At 41.8% G+C, this 23,058-nt stretch overlaps 1 non-coding gene across 1 annotated transcript; it reads left to right on the top strand.

Moving 5' to 3' along the window:
* The first annotated feature begins 4,477 nt into the window (after nt 1-4,477).
* On the top strand, nt 4,478-4,551 carry TRNAN-GUU (transfer RNA asparagine (anticodon GUU)). Its single transcript has one exon. It is a non-coding gene; the product is annotated as a tRNA-Asn (tRNA).
* The last annotated feature ends 18,507 nt before the right edge of the window (nt 4,552-23,058 follow it).

Below are 23,058 nucleotides of genomic sequence, written 5' to 3'. Positions count from 1 at the left end.
ATTATAGTTTAGCGTTTTACATATGTATAATACACATGAGAGAATGTGCAGTGACTTAATGTCTAACATATTCAGAGATTTGAGTAGGGGTACCGAGTGATGCCTGGGGCCAGAGTTGGATATTGTCCTAATAGCAGCTTTGTGGTGAGTAATTAGAGGACGTAAGTGATTTTGGGTAGTAGAGCCCCAAGCACAAATACCATAGTTGAGATAAGGATAGATAAGGGAGTAATAGAGAGTCACCAGGGCAGGGCGTGGTACATAATATCTGATCTTAGAAAGAATGCCCACAGTTTATGAAACTTTTTTTGATATATTTAGAATGTGTCCCTGGAAATTCAGCTTGTGGTCAATGAGAATGCCAAGGAATTTGCCATCTAATTTGTTACAAATTTGGGTATTGTTTATTTTGAGATTTATTTGATTAGAAGATTTATTGCCAAACAGAATATAGAAAGTTTTGTCAATGTTAAGGGTGAGTTTCACTTTCAGGGTTTCACTCTAAGTGCCCCTGTTACCTAGCAGTAAATAGGTACCTGGGAGTTAGTCAGCTGTCACGGGCTGCTTCCTGGGGTGTGTGTGTGTGTGTGGTGTTGGAAAAAAAAAGTAGTTAGTAAGTTAGTAGTTAGTAAACAGTTGATTGACAGTTGAGAGGTGGGCCGAAAGAGCAAAGCTCAACCCCCGCAAAAACACAACTAGTAAACACTGTACACTCTTCTGTATCTTGTACACTGTTCTGTATACTGTACAAAGTTCTGTATGGAGTTTTGCATACTGTACACTGTTTGGTATACTTTTCACTGTTCTGTATACTGTAAGGGGTTCTGTATACTGTACACTGTTCTGTATATTGTACAGGGATCTGCATAATATATGCTGTTCTGTATACTGTATACTGTTCTGCATACTGTACACTGTTCTGTATATTGTTCACTGTTCTGTATACTGTTTACTGTTGTGTATACTGTACGGGGGTCCTGTATACTGTATACTGTATGGGGTTCTGTATACTGTACGGGGTTCTGTATACTGTAAGAGGTTCAGTATACTGTACGCTGTTCTGTATACTGTACGCTGTTCTGTATACTGTAAGCTGTTCTGTATACTGTACACTGTTCTGTGTACTGCTCGGGGTTCTGTATACTGTACACTGTTCTGTATACTGTTCACTGTTCTGTATACTGCACAGGGTTCTGTATACTGTACACTGTTCTGTATACTGTACACTGTTCTGTATACTGCACGGGGTTCTGTGTACTGCTCGGGGTTCTGTATACTCTACACTGTTCTGTACACTGTTCTGTATACTGTACACTGTTCTGTATACTGTATGCTGTCCTGTATACTGTACACTGTTCTGTATATTGTACACTGTTCTGTATAATGTACACTCTACACTGTTCTGTATACTGTAAGGGGTTCTGTATACTGTACACTGTTCTGTATACTGTACGGGGTTCTGTATACTGAACGGGGTTCTGTATATTGTTCGGCGTTCTGTATACTGTACACTGTTCTGTATAATGTACGGGATTCTGTATACTGTGCAGGGTTCTGCATATTGTACGCTGTTCTGTATACTGTACACTCTTCTGTATACTGTATTCTGTACGGGGTTCTGTATACTTTACGTTGTTTTGTATACTGTACGAGGTTCTGTATACTGTACACTCTTCTGTATACTGTACGGGGTTCTGTATACTGTACACTCTTCTGTATACTGTACAGGGTTCTGTATACTGTTCGGGGTTCTGTATACTGTACTCTGTTCTGTACCGTACACTGTTCTGTACTGTACACTGTTCTGTATACAGTGGCTTGCTGTGTTAGTCCTGGGGCCCTCAACCGTTCCTGGTATGGGAGCCACCATGCCCCGTCTGGCTTGCTGTGTTAGTCCTGGGGCCCTCAACCGTTCCTGGTATGGGAGCCGCCATGCCCCGTCTGGCTTGCTGTGTTAGTCCTGGGGCCCTCAACCGTTCCTGGTATGGGAGCCACCATGCCCCGTCTGGCTTGCTGTGTTAGTCCTGGGGCCCTCAACCGTTCCTGGTATGGGAGCCGCCATGCCCCGTCTGGCTTGCTGTGTTAGTCCTGGGGCCCTCAACCGTTCCTGGTATGGGAGCCACCATGCCCCGTCTGGCTTGCTGTGTTAGTCCTGGGGCCCTCAACCGTTCCTGGTATGGGAGACGCCATGCCCCGTCTGGCTTGCTGTGTTAGTCCTGGGGCCCTCAACCGTTCCTGGTATGGGAGCCACCATGCCCCGTCTGGCTTGCTGTGTTAGTCCTGGGGCCCTCAACCGTTCCTGGTATGGGAGCCACCATGCCCCGTCTGGCTTGCTGTGTTAGTGCTGGGGCCCTCAACCGTTCCTGGTATGGGAGCCACCATGCCCCGTCTGGCTTGCTGTGTTAGTCCTGGGGCCCTCAACCGTTCCTGGTATGGGAGCCACCATGCCCCGTCTGGCTTGCTGTGTTAGTCCTGGGGCCCTCAACCGTTCCTGGTATGGGAGACGCCATGCCCCGTCTGGCTTGCTGTGTTAGTCCTGGGGCCCTCAACCGTTCCTGGTATGGGAGCCACCATGCCCCGTCTGGCTTGCTGTGTTAGTGCTGGGGCCCTCAACCGTTCCTGGTATGGGAGCCACCATGCCCCGTCTGGCTTGCTGTGTTAGTCCTGGGGCCCTCAACCGTTCCTGGTATGGGAGCCACCATGCCCCGTCTGGCTTGCTGTGTTAGTGCTGGGGCCCTCAACCGTTCCTGGTATGGGAGCCACCATGCCCCGTCTGGCTTGCTGTGTTAGTCCTGGGGCCCTCAACCGTTCCTGGTATGGGAGCCACCATGCCCCGTCTGGCTTGCTGTGTTAGTCCTGGGGCCCTCAACCGTTCCTGGTATGGGAGCCACCATGCCCCGTCTGGCTTGCTGTGTTAGTGCTGGGGCCCTCAACCGTTCCTGGTATGGGAGCCACCATGCCCCGTCTGGCTTGCTGTGTTAGTCCTGGGGCCCTCAACCGTTCCTGGTATGGGAGACGCCATGCCCCGTCTGGCTTGCTGTGTTAGTGCTGGGGCCCTCAACCGTTCCTGGTATGGGAGCCACCATGCCCCGTCTGGCTTGCTGTGTTAGTGCTGGGGCCCTCAACCGTTCCTGGTATGGGAGCCACCATGCCCCGTCTGGCTTGCTGTGTTAGTCCTGGGGCCCTCAACCGTTCCTGGTATGGGAGACGCCATGCCCCGTCTGGCTTGCTGTGTTAGTGCTGGGGCCCTCAACCGTTCCTGGTATGGGAGCCACCATGCCCCGTCTGGCTTGCTGTGTTAGTCCTGGGGCCCTCAACCGTTCCTGGTATGGGAGCCCATTTAGTTCTGAGATGCTTGTTGTCGCTCTGTGTTGTACTTTCTCCACAGCAGATATGTTGTGAAGCTGAGGCCTCTATGCTTGATACAGCAGTCCAAATGTGGGCGCACCAGAGATGTTTACAGTTCAATAACTTTATTTTCCTTGAAAATAAAGTTGACTTTCTTATTAGAGTTCCCAATTGTTGTGCAACTTTCAATGACTGGTCCCCGTGGCGCAGTGGTGAAACCCTAGCCCCAGCACTGCGCGAACAGTATAGTCTGAGTTCGTATCCTGGCTGGGGAGGATTGACTGGGTTCCAATCCTTAACATTATGCCTCTCTTCACCCAGCAGTGAAACGATTTGACGGGTCGTATTCCGGAGTTATTAATTAAGATTAATATTAATCTTAGGACTTAGCCGTATTAGGATAAAGGACCAGCCCGAAACGCTATGCATGCTAGTGGCTTTACAAGAATGTAAAAACTGGTGGACCATCCAAGTAGTAGGCATCCATCTGTCTCAGGAGACTATGGAGTTCCGTTCTGGTTGTCGGTCTGGAGTGGCCTCACCAGGGTGCTAAGCCAGGGTAGGTTGGTACGGGGGAGAAGCTGTCACCCATGCAGCAGGTCGCCCTCTCCACAGCACAGAACGTCTCAATTGGAAAGGTAAACACCAATAAGATTGGTTCCAGCGCCGTCGCAGAACTGTCAGAACGAGGTTGAAGGCAACAAGGAACTGTCCCCAGGGGGCTCCAGCTCCGGAGTTAACCTCGAAGTTGGTACAAGAAGGCACAGGGACTCCAACCCCAGAGTCTTTTTTTTGTTGTTGTTGCTCTTTTTTGTGGAGGGAAAGGAGGAAAATTAGGGAAATAAAGGAGGAAACTTAGGAAAAATGGGAAAATTATTGACAAGCTGCCGGCTTCCCGTCTCCGTCGTGACCACTAGACACAAGGTTACTTTAGGCATTAGGACACTATAGGCTTTATCATCATCAGGAAAAGATCATCAAAACAAATGGGTGGATCTTCGACAAGCCGCCGGCCTCCTGTCTTCATCGAGGCAACTATTAGTATCTCTCAAGTAAACTCAGATAATTTTTACACTTCGATATCTAAGTAATTCCGTCTTATTACAAGTTTGTTAAGAACGTTTCTCGAGCCTCCGTGGCACAATTGGTTAGCGCGTTCGGCTGTTAACCGAAAGGTTGGTGGTTCGAGCCCACCCGGGGGCGATTATTTAGGCCAACTCTAGGGGTTGACCTCAGACAAGACCGACATAACACACTTGACAGCGATGTCACACTTGGCCCCGTGATCCAGCCCGTCCTCCTCAAGTCTCCCAACGTCAACGTCTCCTCCTGTTTACACAGTAGTTGTTGTATGTGCACCATAGTACAAACGTTAACGTACTATGTCATTACATAATGGAATATGTTGTCAATAGAATATACTAATCACTATATTGCCTGAATTCTTAATTATAGTCTTAATTATAGACTGTCTTTATAGTCTGAAGTGAAGTATTTAGTTCTAATCACTTTATAGTCTGAACAAAAAAGGCTAAAAAAAAAATATATTCCTAGGTCTAGTATAGCACACATATGTACAATATTAGGCCTCAGATAGAGTGTATTAGGTCTAGGAAGGTTCAGTTGGTTAAGGTTGTCTTTGCAATATAAAAATAAAACCTTTTCCGGTTTGTCTAAATTCAATAGTACAAATTTCTACTTTCTAATTGCGTTGTACGTCGATATATTAACTTTGGTCCTCACCGATACTATAAGTATGCTATGTAAGTATAAGTAAACTATGGGGAGTATATCTTCGCCAGCTTCAGAGTCAAGGGTGCCGAGTCTGTCCTGTCTGTGGGTGCAGTCTATAGAATTCCTAACACTGATGTGTCCGAATTCAACTCAAACCTTAGAAATCCAATACTTGATAACAGACTGAACAAAAACCATCTAATTATCGCAGGGGACTTTAATATTGACCTCTGCAAGCCTGAACACCCTACTGCTGCCAGCTTCCTCAACTGTATGAATTCCTGCTTCCTCATACCCTTAATCATTAGACCTACTAAAATCACTGATAGCACTGCCACGACTCTAGATCACATCTGGACCAACATAACCTCTCCGCTTACTTCAGGTATAATCACCGATAGCACTACAGACCATTACCCCACATTTCTCTTAACTAACATTAGCAAACCACCTCTAGAGTCAAGAGAGTTAAGTTTTAGACTGCACAATGAAACTGCTATAGACAATTTTATAACTGCTGCTGATAATGTCAACTGGGAGTCCGAGTTAGGTAACATAGGGGACATCAACCTAGCAGTGCAATCTTTTCTTCAAAAAACTCTTAGCCTTTATAACTGGACAGATGTAATAGGACCCATTATCACCACACCAGAAATAAATATCTCTTCGATATCCCCAGAGTTAAACTTAATCTGTGTAAACACTCTGTGCAAATAAAGGGACCCAGTTTATGGAACTCACTCCCTACTGAATTGAAAAGCTGTCCAACTTTTACATCATTCAAAATCAATACTAAAAAGTACCTAATTTCATCTTCATAGTTTTTCACTTTTTGCCTTAAAATTGCACTGTATCTATTGCTACCCAATCTCCCAACCTTTATGTTCCTAATTTGAACATCTTTACCATTGAGATCATTGCTGTTTTCTTATATGTGCTGCCAATCTGTTGTATGGTGTTTATAAATCTTGTTATCTGTATCTTTTGCTACCCAGTCTCCCAATCTTTATGTACCCATTCTGAACATCTTTACCATTGTGATCATTGCTGTCTTATATGTGCTGTCAATCTGCTGTATGGTGTCTATTAATCTTGTTTAAATTACTAATCAAGCTGTCAATGTAATCAATCAGAGCTTTAATATAACAATGTGCTTTAATATACTTACTTATCTCTCTCATCTCATTTTTCTCTTGTAATGTATCTTTCATTTATCAATTCTGATTGAAATTACCTACTTAAATTTATCTGCTAGATTAAGGACCTGCCCGAAACGCTGCGCGTACTAGTGGCTTTACAAGAATGTAAATACTGTACTATCCAATGTATTCTCTCAAACCCAATGTACCTTCTTGTATATATATAAATAAAATTAAATAAAATAAAATAAAATAAAATAAAATAAAAATAACACCCACTGTCCTATGCTTACAAAACAAGTCACAACCAAAAGGCTTAACAATCCCTGGCTTACAAAGGGAATACCTAAATCCATTAATAAAAAACATGACCTCGAGAAGAAGTATTGGTTAGGAATTATCTCCAAAGAATTCTCAAAGAATTACTCATTATTGCTATCTAAGATAATTAGACGAGCCAAAACTAAATACTACGAAGATAAATTTACCCAAATAAAGAGCAACATTAAACAAACTTGGAGCACAATTTCACAAATATTGGGATCAAAGAAGTCTTTAAATAACAAACCAACACTCCTGTCCAATAACGATGGTCAGCTTTCAGCCTCTGATTCTGCTATTGAGTTCAATAGGTTCTTCTCTTCCATTGGGTCATCCCTTGCAAATGATATTCCATCTTCCAGTACTGACATTAAGGACTATCTTACAGGTAACTATCCACAGTCTCTGTACCTAAAGCCTATTAATTCCACTGACGTCAATGAGATAATCCTTTCCCTTAAAACCAAGTCTAGTGCCCTTGAGGAGATACCAACTTTAATTTACAAAAAAGCCTCCAGATCTTTAGCCCCCTGCTATTGCTTTGCTCTTCAACAAGTCACCTGAACTCCAAACCTTTCCAGATATTCTAAAAAAAACGAGAGTAACGCCTGTCCACAAATGTGGTGATCTCACAGATGTTAACAACTACAGACCTATATCAATTCTGCCAATCTTGTCAAAAATTTTTGAAAAACTAATCTATAAGCAGCTTTACTCGTATCTAGCCAAACACAATATACTTAGCCCTTGCCAATATGGCTTCAGACCCAAAAAAAGCACTAACGATGCACTTATTAGTATGCTTAACTCGATTCATACAGCTCTTGATAAAAATGAGTTCCCTGTTGGGTTATTTGTGGACCTGCGTAAAGCTTTTGACACTGTCAACCACCAAAACCTTTTTCTTAAATTACATCATTATGGAGTCAGAGGATACTCCCTGCAATACCTCAAATCCTACGTTACTGACAGGCTCCAGTATGTTTCTGTGAATAATGCAATTTCTCCCACCCTACCCATCAACATTGGTGTTCCTCAGGGCAGCATACTTGGCCCTCTCCTCTTTCTCATTTACATTAATGACCTTCCTAATGCCTCCCAACACCTCAAACCAATTCTATTTGCTGACGACACAACCTTCATTTACTCCAGTTCTGACCCCCTTGCTTTAAATGCCACAGTAAATACTGAGCTAAATAAAGTCCATCTTTGGCTAACTGCCAACAAACTCACCCTTAACAATGACAAAACTTTCTATATTCTGTTTGGCAATAAATCCTCTAATCAAATAAATCTCAAAATAAACAATACCCAAATTTGTAACAAATTAGATGGCAAATTCCTTGGCATTCTCATTGACCACAAACTGAATTTCCATGGACACATTCTAAATATATCAAAAAAAGTTTCAAAAACTGTGGGCATTCTTTCTAAGATCAGATATTATGTACCCCGCCCTGCCCTGGTGACTCTCTATTACTCCCTTATCTATCCATATCTCAACTATGGTATTTGTGCTTGGGGCTCTACTACCTAAAATTATTTACGTCCTCTAATTACTCAACACAAAGCTGCTATTAGGACAATAGCCAGCTCTGGCCCCAGACATCACTCGGTACCCCTACTCAAATCTCTGAATATGTTAGACATTAAGTCACTGCACATTCTCTCATGTGTATTATACATATATAAAACGCTAAACTGTAATGCCAATCCTGACCTCAAAAGCTTCATAGAAGGTTGTAACAGAACCCATGAGTACCACACCAGAAATAAATACAGTTTTGATATTCCTAGAGTACGACTTAATCAAACTAGAAATGCTCTACAAATCAAGGGGCCCAGAATGTGGAATGACCTTCCCAACCATGTTAAAGACTGTACCTCTCTCAACCAGTTTAAGATAAAAACGAAGCTATACCTAATAAATTCCCTGTAACCTACCTTACCCCTCTATTGTCAACCAATGTCTGTTTTTTTTTTAGAGCGCTGTTTGTCGACAGAATTGTATTTGTGCTGCTTTTTCAGCTATGTTTTCATTTTACTCTTTATGCTCAATTAGTATTATGCTTTAGTCATTTAAGTTTTTCATGCCCGAAACACTTTGCGTAATAGTGGCTTTAGGCATTGTATGTACTAGCTCTATCTATAAGTCCACCAATCTTTGTAAAAAAAAAAAAATTCTTGTATGTATGTATGTATGTACCTTTCCTAAATAAACATTTATTTATTATTTATTTAAGTACAACCAACACAAGAGGATGGGCTGCAGTTTCACGAGCCGCTACCATTTTCTTGTACAACAATTGTTGGTCTCGGGAAGAGTATTCGTCAAAAGGCGCCGTTCTATTAGGAGGACGGGTTGAACATCTACATACCGAGTTTTGGCGGCATTACACAACAATTTAGAAAATAATATATAATTATAAACAGCCTCCCAGTCTTTCGGAGCTCATCAACTGTTTAATATGTGTAAAGTCGCCAATGATTGAGATAACATGTTCGTAAGTACTTGCGTAACTGACTGATGAATCTCGGTCCAGACACTAAATATAATTCTTATGCTTGGAATGTTTACATGCAAGAAGAGTTGCTATAGACCTCAACAAACACGAAAGATCAGCCTCCAGGGCTGAGTGGATCCCATACTTATCCTGTAGACCCCATGTATACCTATCCTGTGAGCGTTAGTGCCTCCAATACATGTCCTGTTCATGAGTGGTAGTGAACCCATATCCATCGTGTGCAGCAGTGATCACATACCCATGCTATGATGTATGTCATACGCAGTTGGCTGTGCCCAGTAGCCATGATGTGCGCATCACATGCGCAAGATCAGTACGTACTGGTGCGTTACTGCGCAGAAACACTGATACTTTTATTTATGAAGAAAATATTACCAATTATAATATTATAAAAGATGTATAAAATGTATCATCCAAATAACACCAGCAGCAGAGTGGCGCAGTGGAAGCGTGCTGGGCCCATAACCCAGAGGTCCGTAGATCATAACTACGCTCTGCTACGAAATTGTTTTAATGTATTAATAATGTTTTTTCATTACAAATGTAGGTACATAACAGTGTCTTGCTACCTCCTTCAATATAAGTAATTACAAATTACAGGTTGAGCTAGCTATGTTAAAAAATATTGGCACAATAACGAACGTGGGAGATTTGTACCTGAATTTACCTGTCCCTAGTGTCCTCGACGGATAGTGAAAGCCATCGGCTTGTCAAAGGTCCCCCCCCCCCCACATGGTTCATGAGGACTGTTTCAATTTGGATTTTGAACTGAGGTAATATCTTGGTATTTAACGACTTCGCTAGTTAGACAATTCCATGGGATAACCCTAGTTTATAGTATAGTTCATTTAATATGCACCCCATACCCGTCCTGTGGGCGGTAGTGGGAAGAGTTACAGAGGCACATAATGGGCTCAGGGACTGAACCCCACAATTCATTTAGCTGAGCAAGTTAATCTTGCTGAGAGAGTTACAAAATTCAATGCACATCATCACATCAACAATATGCTCGAGACCGCCAACAAGTACAGTTTCTAAATTAAGCAACTGACATGGTGAGAGCCCTACAGCGAGAAACATTTGTACGCTAACCAACTGTGTTACGGAGGCTACGCTCTCTAAAACCTTACAAATATTTCCTCCTGCTTTTTACCGCTCCCTCCCGCCATCGAAAGTCCTAAAACTACTTCCTCCTGCTTACTCCCGCTCACTGAAGCTCTAGTAACACTTCCTACCACTCTCTGAACCCATAAAAATACTTCCTCCTGCTCGCTCCCGCTCTCTGAAACCCTATTAATACTTCCTTCTGCTACCTCCCTACTTCCTCCCGCTCTCTGAAGCCTTAAAAATATTCCCTCCTGCTCTCTGAAGCCCTAATAACACCAACTCCTGTTTCCTCATGAAGCACATACTTTACAAATACTTTCTACTGCTTCCTACCACTGGTTCCTGCTCTCTGAAGCCCTAAAATCATTTTCTCCTGCTTCCTCTCGTTCGATCCCGCTCTCTGAAGCCTTACAAATTATTTCTCCTGCTTCCTGCCACTCGCTCCCGCTCTCTGAAGCCCTAACAACAATTCCTTCCGCTCTCCGAATCCCTAAAAATACTTCCTACTGCTTCCTCCTACTCTCTGAAGCCTCTAATAACACTTCCTCCTGCTTCCTATAACAAATGTTCTAGAGATGTGTAAATATTTAATTCAAAATGATCTGCTACCAGAAATTTTGGCCAAATATCCCCAGTTAGCTAACTGTAGGTAGTACCTAAGTGATTGTAAGCTATCCACCGCTGCCCCACTGGATGGGGGGCGGTGTGCAGGACAAACATATCAGTTGTGACACTAGCTCTCCATATATGTCAGTTGCTTAATTTAGAAACCGTACTTGTGGTTAATCGCGAACCCATTTATGATGTGACGACTTATACTGAATTTTGTAACTAGCTTATCAAGATTGAAACATGCTTAACTTAGTGAATTGTGGGGTTCAGTCCCTGAGCCAATTATGTGCCTCTGTAACCTCTTCCACTACCACCCACAAGATGGGTATGGGGTGCATAATAAGTGAACTAAACTAAACTAAACCCCTTGTATCGAGTATAAGTTTACTCGCTACAGGTTCTCTCTACTGCTACTCCTGCATAATGTGGACCGCTGCCACCTGTCATGGAACGCTCCCAACAAACTTACTACAGCGATGATTTTCACGGCGATCATCTCTGCAGTTTCATCAACTACAGCTTGCTGCACCGCGAGCGTTACTTACTCATCTGACAGTTTAATCAGCAACTACGTCATGTGGGATCTAGAGTCTGTCCTGCCGATTCTCCGTCGCTGACAGGGCACTGCTTGTTCTACAGGGACTCCCACGACAGCTGCTTTTTCGTCAGATTCCCTCGTTGTCCTAACTACGTGCCTACATTACCTCCTATTGTCCTGGTGCCCGAACCCATCCGCCCCGGATCTAAATGCTCCACCAGCGACCCAAGGACGCAACAATCATGCACATTCTTCTCTCCTGCTACACCGAGCTTGTCCACACACTGCCTGCATCTCATGGTACCGGACTACATGTTCCACAGCGACCCAGGGAACAGTAGCCTCATATTTTTTGTTGTATTGCTTTTTTTTCTTTCCCTGGCAGGGGGAGTCCTGTAGCGAGTAAACCTATACTCGCTCCATTATCTCATCATCTTAATGGCATAACTAATTACACAAGCTATAATCCTATCCCTATTTACAGGTAACGGTTTTTCCACCCTCCTATCTTACTGTGAGGTGTAGTAACCGTATATAAGCCAGCGATTTGAGAATAGCAAAACAGTACAATCTCCAATCAAGAATGTAGTACTCGGTGTAGGCAGTTCTAATCGACCCAAGACGCTACAGCTTCGACACAAAGCAGATAGCAGACTACGACCGCATCGAGCAACAACGCTCTCGCTCCTCGAGTTCAGACACTCGCAATTCCCAATCGAGCCGTCACGCTCTCCCACATAGAGCTCCACGACTCCGGCCTCACTCAGCTCTCTGCTCTGCTCTAAGCTCCGTCTGAACGTCTACGACAATGCTATCAACCTACTACTGTAATCAAGACTACTAAATAAATATGAAACTCACTAAACACTGTGTATCTAATCTACCCAACAACGTAACATAATCGTACGTTAGACTCTCATGTTATCGTGCAACCCGTTCTCACACAAGACAGCACATATATGACTTAAGGCTTAAAGTCAATATGTTGAATATGAATTAGTAAATATCAGATTCAGATTCAGATTCAGATGTTTATTCAGGTAAGGTATATACATACAAGTGATGTTACATTAATGGATTGATATATAGATAGAGCTAGTACATACAATGCCTAAAGCCACTATTACGCAATGCGTTTCGGGCAATTACGCAATGCGTTTCGGGCAATGTGATATAATATGTGATATATTCCCAGTTACTTTTTTTACCAAGGCCCAAACTCTTCCTCACGTACCAATTTACGTGTCACAGTACCCGTCCGTCAACATAGATAGCAGAATATTCGTGATTGGTTCAATTATAAGGAAAATTGTAGTTTTCAGGTCCCACATGGGTTGTGAAATTTACCTACTGTTGTCCATGCTCTTATAATATTACAGATCAGCTATATCCTATTGAAGGCTCGTAGTTTTGTTTTGAGAAATATTAGTTGTTCTTAGTAAATTATAATAAGCACTATAAATTATTACATAGAATAACAGTGCTTCACCAATCAATATTATATACCATAGTTTGGCTTTAAAAATCTTTAAAGAATGTTTTGTAGGAACGCTAACAGAAAACGATGTTACATTTGAATGTCTATGGGGTAAACTACTGCAAACAGGACGGTATTGTGTCTACTATACCAACTATAGCTAGGATGGGTATATTGTCACCTACCGCCTGTTAGGTGGGAAAGGGGTCCAATACACCCCACAGGATGGGTATGAGGGTCACATCCACCCACAGGATGAGTATGGGGATCACATCCACCCACAGGAAGGGTATGGGGTCCAATACCACCCACAGGATGAGTATGGCGTCCACTACAACCCACAGGATGGGTATGGGGCTCCAACCACCCATAGAATGGGTATGGGGCTCCAACCACAAATAAAATGGGTATAGGGTCCAATAACACCCACTGGATGTTTAAGGCGTCCATTGCCGCGCGTCGAGCTCGAAAACCGCAGCATTCATCTCAGAACCATGCCTATTTCACACAGATTCCTTAATAAACGTAAGAGTTTTATATGTCACAAGAAAGATAGAAATATAAGTTTCATTCTAAATACCTTACCATGGGCATATTTAAATTTAAAGCGAAGATACGTGTACTTTTATAATAGCCGAGCTTTAACCCCGGACAGATTGATCGACCGAGCAACTCTCTCTCAGAACAATGTTTATTTCACGTGAATTCGTTAATAAACATATATGTTTTATATGTCTCAAGAAAGGCAGACATATAAGCTTCACTTTAAACACTTTACCATAGACATATTTAAAGTTCTAATGAAGATACATGTATTTTAAAAATTACGGAGCTCCCACCCCGTACAGACTGAACGACAGAGCAACTCTCTCTCAGATCAATGTTTATTTCACGTAAATTCGTTAATAAACACAAATATTTTATATGTCTTAAGCAAGATAGAAATAAGAGCTTCATTTTCAATACATTACAATAGACATATTTATAGCTCAAGTGAAGATACATATGTTTTTATAGTAGCGCTCAGTAGCTTGTCGGGCATGGAGTGCAGACGCCTACGCACTTGCCGATATATTGTATAATTATCAAAGATACGCTAATAAAGCCTAAAATCTTATATGCCTCCAGAAAGACCGAGATATGAACATTATTATGATTTCACCAAATGAAATATATCATGTTCGAGAACAAAGATATATCAATTTTAAATTAAGTTTCGACTCTTTGCTCGGGCGAGAGAGAGGGAGCGACTCTCGCCCCATCTATTGGAGATTCTGTCCACTAAAGACCCAAAGCTACTCAAACCCTCCTAGCATTATTTAAGTAATGAAGTAATATGGTATATTTACTATAATGTGGGTGCTGAATGCAGAACATGAGAAAACATATATTTACTCCAAACTAATATGATTTCATTATGAAATAAGTAAATAAGTAGCATCAAAGGAAGTCGACGGTCCATGCGTCAATGTTGTGGAACGACTTATCCAAGATATATCGTTGTTTGGAAAGTGTTTGTTGGCATATCCAGTTGTCGCACTTCTCTGCACAAATTATCACAAATTTAAATTATAATGATTACAAGTAGAATACGTACTTTTAATAAAATCTAACATAGCTAGCCAGAAAACATTTAACATTTATTAAAAAAATATATGTTTGGAAGTTAAATCGACTTCATAGGACAATAGTGTTGTTATATATACTCGTTATTCGTTGACATGCGTTCGCTACTTAAACTACCATGTACTGTACTTATGTGAAATCTCCCATGTCTCTTCGCTCATCTCACCGAACCCTACAGGCTCTGTGATATATTGCTTAATTAATTGAGATTCACAAATAAAGCTGATAATTGTATCTGTTAACAAAAAGGCAGAGCTTAGTTTAGTTCATTTATTATGCACCCCATACCCATCCTATGGGCGATAGTGGAGTGTTACAGAGGCACATAATGGGCTCAGGGACTGAGCCCCACAATTCATATAGCCAAGGAAGTTATAATCTTGATAAGCTAGTTACAAAAGTCAATGCACATTGTCACATCAACAATGGGCTCGAGACCGACCACAAGTACAGTTTATAATTTAAGCAACTGACATATATGGAGGGCTAGTGTCACAATTGATTTGTTTATCCTACACATAACCCCCTCTCCCCCATCCAATGGGCAGCGGTGGATAGGTTACAATCAAGTCGTTTTTTGCGTTTTATTCAGAGATTAGATCTTATTGGGTGAGGAAAGATATTCATATTTTAAAGAAGGCTTCTTGGCTGATGCTCTCCATTGATGGAAAATCTACAACCTTTTGAAAATCAATGTTAGTTTGATCTAATATTGTAATTAACGCAGTTACCTGATGTTATTCTTCACCTATATTTTTTTCTGGTTAATCCCTATTTACATTATGCAGTTCAGGCTTCGTCGCCAGACTATAGTTTTTAGTTTAGTTAATTTATCACATAATGGGTTCAGGGACTGAACACACAATTTATTTATCTAAGCAAGTTACAATCTTGAGGAGCTAGCCACAAAATTCATAACACATCGTCACATCAACAACATGGGTTCGAGATCGACCACAAGTACAGTTTCTAAATTAAGGAAATGCCATAAGTGGAGAGCTAGTGTCACAATTGATATGTTTGTCCTGAACATTTCCACAGTGGTTTGCTTGGGTTCTTTTAATTATCTTAGATATCATTGAAGAGAACCTCCTAGGTACTATACTGTATATATGCTGGTAAGAAGTATAATTATCCTGAGAAATCGTGTAAATTTTGTTGTACGAGTGCTTCCAGTTAAGTAACATAGTTCATTTGTGTGCGCGTGCTTGAAGAGGAAATGTTATCCCCCCCCACCCCCCATTGTAAATATTTGTGGGTTTCAGACCATACGGCCACGGCTTACCCTCGCCGCAGTCGAGGGTTAGAACACTGGATGTATACCCAGTATTACAAGTAAACATTAGCAATAACAATTATGGAAAGTTCCTTCACCTATACATAGACAAGAGACTGAACTTCAGCACCCACATACAACACATAAGGGGATGTGTTGAGAGAGAGAGAGAGAGAGAGAGAGAGAGAGAGAGAGAGAGAGAGAGAGAGAGAGAGAGAGAGAGAGAGAGAGAGAGAGAGAGAGAGAGAGAGAGAGAGAGAGAGAGAGAGAGAGAGAGGGAGAGAGAGAGAGAGAGAGAGAGAGAGAGAGAGAGAGAGAGAGAGAGAGAGAGAGAGAGAGAGAGAGAGAGAGAGAGAGAGAGAGAGAGAGAGAGAGAGAGAGAGAGAGAGAGAGAGAGAGAGAGAGAGAGAGAGAGTATATCTATCATTTAATTCATTCTGTGAGGGTAGAGGAAGACTGTCAAAGCTGGAAGTCGTGGCCCAAGCATCAACAAGATCATTTGCTCTGTGCAGAGGATTAGGGTACGAGATCTCTGCAGCATTTTTCCATTTGATCTTGTTGATATCCTTCCATGCCCGACTTAGTGGCGTGTGAGAATTGAGACCACGGACAAAAGTTTCCCAGTCTGTCTGCCTCAGCTCCACCATACGTTCCCTGGCCTTAGCCAGAGCCGCTTGAAAGAGCCGAAGCATTTCAGCAGTGCGGGTCCTTCTACAAGCTAGTCCAATTATTCTGGCAGTGCGTTTTAGTGCATGCAATTTAGAATCATTATAATAAGCATAAGTGCTATGACCAGTGTAATTTGGGTTACGTGGCCTGGACGATGAATCAAGTGATTCTATAAACTGCTCGATAGTACCTGTGAGCTCATTGTTAAAATCTTCAACTGATGAAGGCTCAGATGAACTGCACCAATCTGACACATGAACAACAAGATTGTCTCGTTGATCGATGGGCACAGCCAGCCTCTTCCGCTTGAACACTCCACCAGGGAGGATAGAGCTGCCAATGCTTACAGTGGCTAATATGGCCAGATGATCAGACGCCATATCTGGCACTATTGACGAGGCACACACGGTGTGGGAGACGTTGACACCGAGACATAGATCAAGAATACCTCCGTAGATATGCGTTGGTTCAAGGTCACCCACAATCTGTGCATCATCGTGACTACCTAATAGTGACACCAGTTGGTTGCCGTTACGATTACTGAACTGCGAATTACCAATATTCCTATGGCTAGCGTTATAATCACCTTTAATGATGGTAGGCTCAGTCTGAATACAGACAGGAAGGTCAGCATAATTAAAGTTACAAGGAGTTGATTGTTTAGTACATAGTTGTTTTTCTCTTTAACTGGATGATAGAGGGGGAGTCTTTAACGTGATTGGGAATACATACATACACACATGCATACATACATACATACATACATACATACATACATACATACATACACACATGCATACATACATACATACATACATACATACATACATACATACATACATACATACATACATACATACATACATACATACATACATACATACATGCATGCGTGCATACATACATCCATCCATACGTACGTACGTACATACATACATACATACATACGTACATACATACATACATACATACATACATACATACATACATACATACATGCATGCGTGCATACATACATCCATCCATACGTACGTACGTACATACATACATACATACATACATACATACATGCGTATATAAATACATGCGTATATACATGCGTATATAAATACATACATACATGCGTATATACATGCATATATAAATATATACATACATGCATCCCAGCAAACACAGAACGTTTGTGAACGTTTTTAAATGGTGCCACAAAGGTAATACTCTAACATTTGACATAAATACGTATTTCTGACGTTCTTAAAACCACTAGATATAACTAAAAACATGTATTCTTGAGACACAGTTTTTTAAGATTTATGTAAAAATTTAAAAATAGTAGTGAATGCTATGGAATTATAATGTTTTCATGCTTTATATATAAAAATAAACAATTTTCAGTCAACATTTCGTTTTTTTGGTTTACTTTATGTAAACCTATCCAATTTACGTTCTTATAACATAAATATAACATTTATATGTCGTCAATATGACGTTATTTCCACGACATCGTTACGTTATTATAATGTTATATTAACGTATAATTCCGGTATAAAAAAGCTGAAATATATTGAGCTTTATATTTTAAACCTTGTAAAATTGTCGTAAAACTTGGAATAAGACAGTAAGCATGCTTTTTTTATGAAAATACAGAAACAAATCAACAAAAACATAAACTACATGTCACCTAGCTATAATTCTTTGTCTTTCTAGAGAATGTAATTTAAGCTTTGACAATCTTTCTTCATATGACAGGTTTCTATTTTGGGGTATTAACTTTGTTATCCTCCGCTGGACGCATTCTAGTAAATTTATATCCATGATGTGGATATACTGTGACCAAAAGTGAAGTGCATATATATCTAAATGGAGCCTACCCAGAGCAAGATATATCTGAAGAACAATGAACTGATATCTTAATTATTACTAATGTTTCAATACATAAATCCCAGTGTTCTGTTTGCCTTATTACGAACATTTATTCATTGATTTTTATTTGTTTTAAATTCTTACTAATCATAACTCCCAGATCCCTTTCATAATTCGACTTCATAATCTCAGCACCATGCATGCATCTAGCTTATATCTTGTAACTTGATCTATCGTCATTACCTATCTTTTAAACCTTACATTTGTCAGTATTAAACGGCATCCGCCAATCTTTTGACCATATTTCAGTACCCAATTTAGATCGTTCGATCGATCAATTTAGACCTCCTTGTATCATGTATCATCATACATGATGATATAATGATACACACTACTGGGTATGCTGATGATATAATGATACACACTACTTGTTATGCTAACATGCAGAACACTCTTAACTCTGTATTAGTCTCATGTCAGGACTTAGGTTTAATCATATCTCAGCAGAGGAAACAAAGATACTAAACGGGTGTCCACCCAGGCAGGGAGGAGCTGTTCACAAGATGCAACTGTATGATTGCTCCCAGCTTGACTATGTTAACAGATTCAAATCCCCTAAAATTTGCGTTGTATTGTCCTTTTGTATTCAAACTCTGTCGTCAGTATAAAGAGAGGCTCCATAAGCCCTCTTGGAGATGTTGCAGGTTATCACTCAGGCTATGGTGCCAATGTTACAATTGTCAAAGTGATGTACCTTGCATACATCAGATCTTTAGTGGATTATGCTGCACCTCTGCTTGTTTTGATGCCTGAAAGAAAGCTTGGAGGGCTTGAAAAATTGCAGAACGAAGCCTTGAGGATAATCCTTGGGTGCCCTCGTACAACAAAAGATACTTAATATGAGAAAGGAACTTAATATTCCGAGCGTTGTTGATCGTGTTACTGAAATTAACTGTCAAATTAGTATTAAAATGCTTAGGCTAACTCATCCTAGTCCTTGCACAGAAGCCCTCCAGAATTTCTTTATTAAAGATCAGCATTGTTCCATGTGGCACTGTATCAAAAACTTTGCTAAAGTCAAGGTACACAACATCACAATCCTTACCACTATCAACTGCCTCAACTATGCTGGAATAAAAAGAGAGCAAATTTGTTAAACATGACCGGCCATGTGTAAAACCATGTGTTGCGACTTAACCCCATTGATTCTAAATCTTTGATTCCTTTGGTATAGCCATGCCCTAATTCAGCTTAATATAGAATCCACAATATAGTGAGCCTCTATCTTTTAATCAGTCTTTTATGTGGCACTGTATCAAAAGCTTATATTATGAGTGGGAAGTCCGTATAAACAACTGGGCCTCTACCCCCTTCAATCCGAACTATTGTCCTTGCTTCTCGCACTGAAATGTGTACAAGTCTCTAAACTGATACATTAATTGTGACTCTTTATCATCCTTAATTGCTCTCAACTCTTTAAGACATAACTGTAACATGCACGTGTCTGAAGCTAGACACAAATACAACAAAATTATTAATGATAACAAGAGACTTCGAACTAGGTACCTCACAGGAAGGTGTCCTCACTCCTACCTTATTTAATACCTTAATAAACACGCTGTTAAACTCTGTACCGAGCAAACCCAACGTCCACATCATTATAGCTATGCTGATGATATAATGATACACACCACTGGGTATGCTGATGATATAATGATACACACAACTGGGTATGCTGATGATATAATGATACACACAACTGGCTATGCCGATGATATAATGATACACACCACTGGGTATGCTGATGATATAATGATACACACAACTGGGTATGCCGATGATATAATGATACACACCACTGTGTATGCTGATGATATAATGATACACATAACTGGGTATGCCTATGATATAATGATACACACAACTGGGTATGCTGATGATATAATGATACACACAACTGGGTATGATGATGATATAGATACACACCACTGGGTATGCTGATGATATAATGATACACACCACTGGGTATGCTAACATGCAGAACACTCTTAACTCTGTATTAGACTCATGTCAGGACCTAGGTTTAATTATCTCAGCAGAGAAAACAAAGATACACAATCGGCGCCCACCCAGGCAGGGAGGAGCTGTTCGCAAGATGCAATTGTCTGATGGCTCCCAGCTTGACTATGTAAGCAGATTCAAATACCTTGGCCTTGAGGTGCCACTGTATAGTCCTGTTGTATTCAGACTCTGTCATCAGTATAAAGAGAGGCTCCGAGCTCTCAAGGCTGTTGCAGGTTATCACTCAGGCTATGGTGCCAATGTCAGGATTGTCAAAATGATGTACCTTGCATACTCGATCTTTAGTGGATTATGCTGCACCTCTGCTTGTTTTGATGCCTGAAAGAAAGCTTGGAGGGCTTGAAAAATTGCAGAACGAAGCCTTGAGGATAATCCTTGGGTGCCCTCGTACAACAAAAGATACTTAATATGAGAAAGGAACTTAATATTCCGAGCGTTGTTGATCGTGTTACTGAAATTAACTGTCAAATTAGTATTAAAATGCTTAGGCTAACTCATCCTAGTCCTTGCACAGAAGCCCTCCAGAATTTCTTTATTGAAGATCAGCATTGTTCCAAATGGATAACAAAAACTGGAACTCAACTCAGAATGTATGGGGTTCATGATTTGTACCAAGAGAAACAACAACGGCACTTTCCTGCACCGTGGGAGGTTACACCCTTTCCAGTTTTAATCCCTCCCTTTCCACCCAAGAAGCAAATTAGAAATCAGCCCAAACTTCGTCTTGAGGCAAAGCTCAACGCCTTAAGCCATATTGATGCTCTGTCCACAGAGCATTCTCTCTCTCAAATCATATACACTGATGGTTCCCTACACCGCACCACGGGTGCAACTGGAAGTGCAGTTGTTCTGACAATGGGCGATGGCCTATACTTTGAGTGGGGAGTCCGTAGAAACAATTGGGCCTCTACCTTTCAGACTGAACTATTTGCCTGCTCCTTGCACTGAAATGTGTACAAGTCTCCAAACTTGATACATTAATTGTAAGTGACCCCTTATCATCCTTAAATGCTCTCAACTCTTTAAGACATAACTGTAACATGCTCGTGTCCGAAGCTAGGTACAAATACAACAAAATTATTAAGGATGGTAACAGAGTCCATTTCATGTGGTCTCCATCTCATGTTGGCCTCCGAATGCATGATAGAGCTGATAAGTTAGCCAAAGAATCTGCCTTTAAAGGAGACGTATGAGTGTAGCCTTGGATTGTCAATGAGCAATCTGAGAGCAGCAGTACACCGAGAACTTCAACAAGATCTTGTAGATCTGAGGCAAAGTGAAATTGACACCAGTAATTCCATCTATCATCATACTATCAAGCAAGAGGAGCCACACATCTATGGATCATCCAATAAAATCAGCAGACTTCTAGATGTTACTATTGCTCGGCTTAGACTCGGTTACAAGTATCTCTGGGATTTCTAATTATCTGTTGATGTAGACCTAACCAAATGTAAACTGGGTCAACAAGCACACCGTCTGTCACTATGTGATGGACTGCCAAAAGACTTCAATTGAATTGAATTGAATTGAATTAAGAGACAATTTTATAATAAATGTTCCAGAGATGTTTAAATATTTCATTCAAAACGATCTGCTACCAGAAATCTTAGCCAAATATCCCCTATTTGCTAACTAAGGAAAAGAAAATGATAAGTAAATTGTCTCGCCAATTATATATACGAGGGAATGATTAAGGGTCGAGGGACGAAATGCGCATTGCTGCCCTCACCTGTGACATCACAGCATCATCCGCGCAAGTATCAACAGAGCGGCCATTTTGTCGTCAGTGCAGTCAGCGGACAGAGGACAAACGCTTCATGCAAATATTATCGTAAGTAAACACTTATATTTTATTATATTATTAGATTCTAGTGCTGGATACAGTGCTGTGTATGTGTAGGCGAGGCCGGGCAGTGCTGGTGTATGTGGAGGCGAGGGGCAGTGCTAGTGTATGTGGAGGCGAGGCCTGGCAGTGCTGGTGTATGTGGAGGCGAGGGGCAGTGCTAGTGTATGTGTAGGCGAGGCCTGGCAGTGCTGGTGTATGTGGAGGCGAGGGGCAGTGCTAGTGTATGTGTAGGCGAGGCCTGGCAGTGCTGGTGTATGTGGAGGCGAGGAGTAGTGCTAGTGTATGTGTAGGCGAGGTCTGGCAGTGCTGGTGTATGTGGAGGCGAGGGGCAGTGCTAGTGTATGTGGAGGCGAGGGGCAGTGCTAGTGTATGTGGAGGCGAGGCCTGGCAGTGCTGGTGTATGTGGAGGCGAGGGGCAGTGCTAGTGTATGTGGAGGCGAGGGGCAGTGCTAGTGTATGTGTAGGCGAGGCCTGGCAGTGCTGGTGTATGTGGAGGCGAGGGGCAGTGCTAGTGTATGTGTAGGCGAGGCCTGGCAGTGCTGGTGTATGTGGAGGCGAGGGGCAGTGCTAGTGTATGTGGAGGCGAGGCCTGGCAGTGCTGGTGTATGTGGAGGCGAGGGGCAGTGCTAGTGTATGTGGAGGCGAGGCCTGGCAGTGCTAGTGTATGTGGAGGCGAGGCCTGGCAGTGCTAGTGTATGTGGAGGCGAGGCCTGGCAGTGCTAGTGTGTATGTGGAGGCGAGGCCTGGCAGTGCTAGTGTGTATGTGGAGGCGAGGCCTGGCAGTGCTAGTGTATGGAACTGAGGACTCAGGCCCCAGGGCCTGGGCACGGGGGCCTGAGCACTGCTGAGGGTTAGCCAACATGAGAAGGTTGTGTTGATTGCCTGAATTTAT

The sequence above is a fragment of the Procambarus clarkii genome, chromosome 37 (assembly GCF_040958095.1).
Source record: "Procambarus clarkii isolate CNS0578487 chromosome 37, FALCON_Pclarkii_2.0, whole genome shotgun sequence".
Classification (NCBI taxonomy): domain Eukaryota; kingdom Metazoa; phylum Arthropoda; class Malacostraca; order Decapoda; family Cambaridae; genus Procambarus; species Procambarus clarkii.
This window is presented reverse-complemented; position numbering and strand designations above follow the sequence as displayed.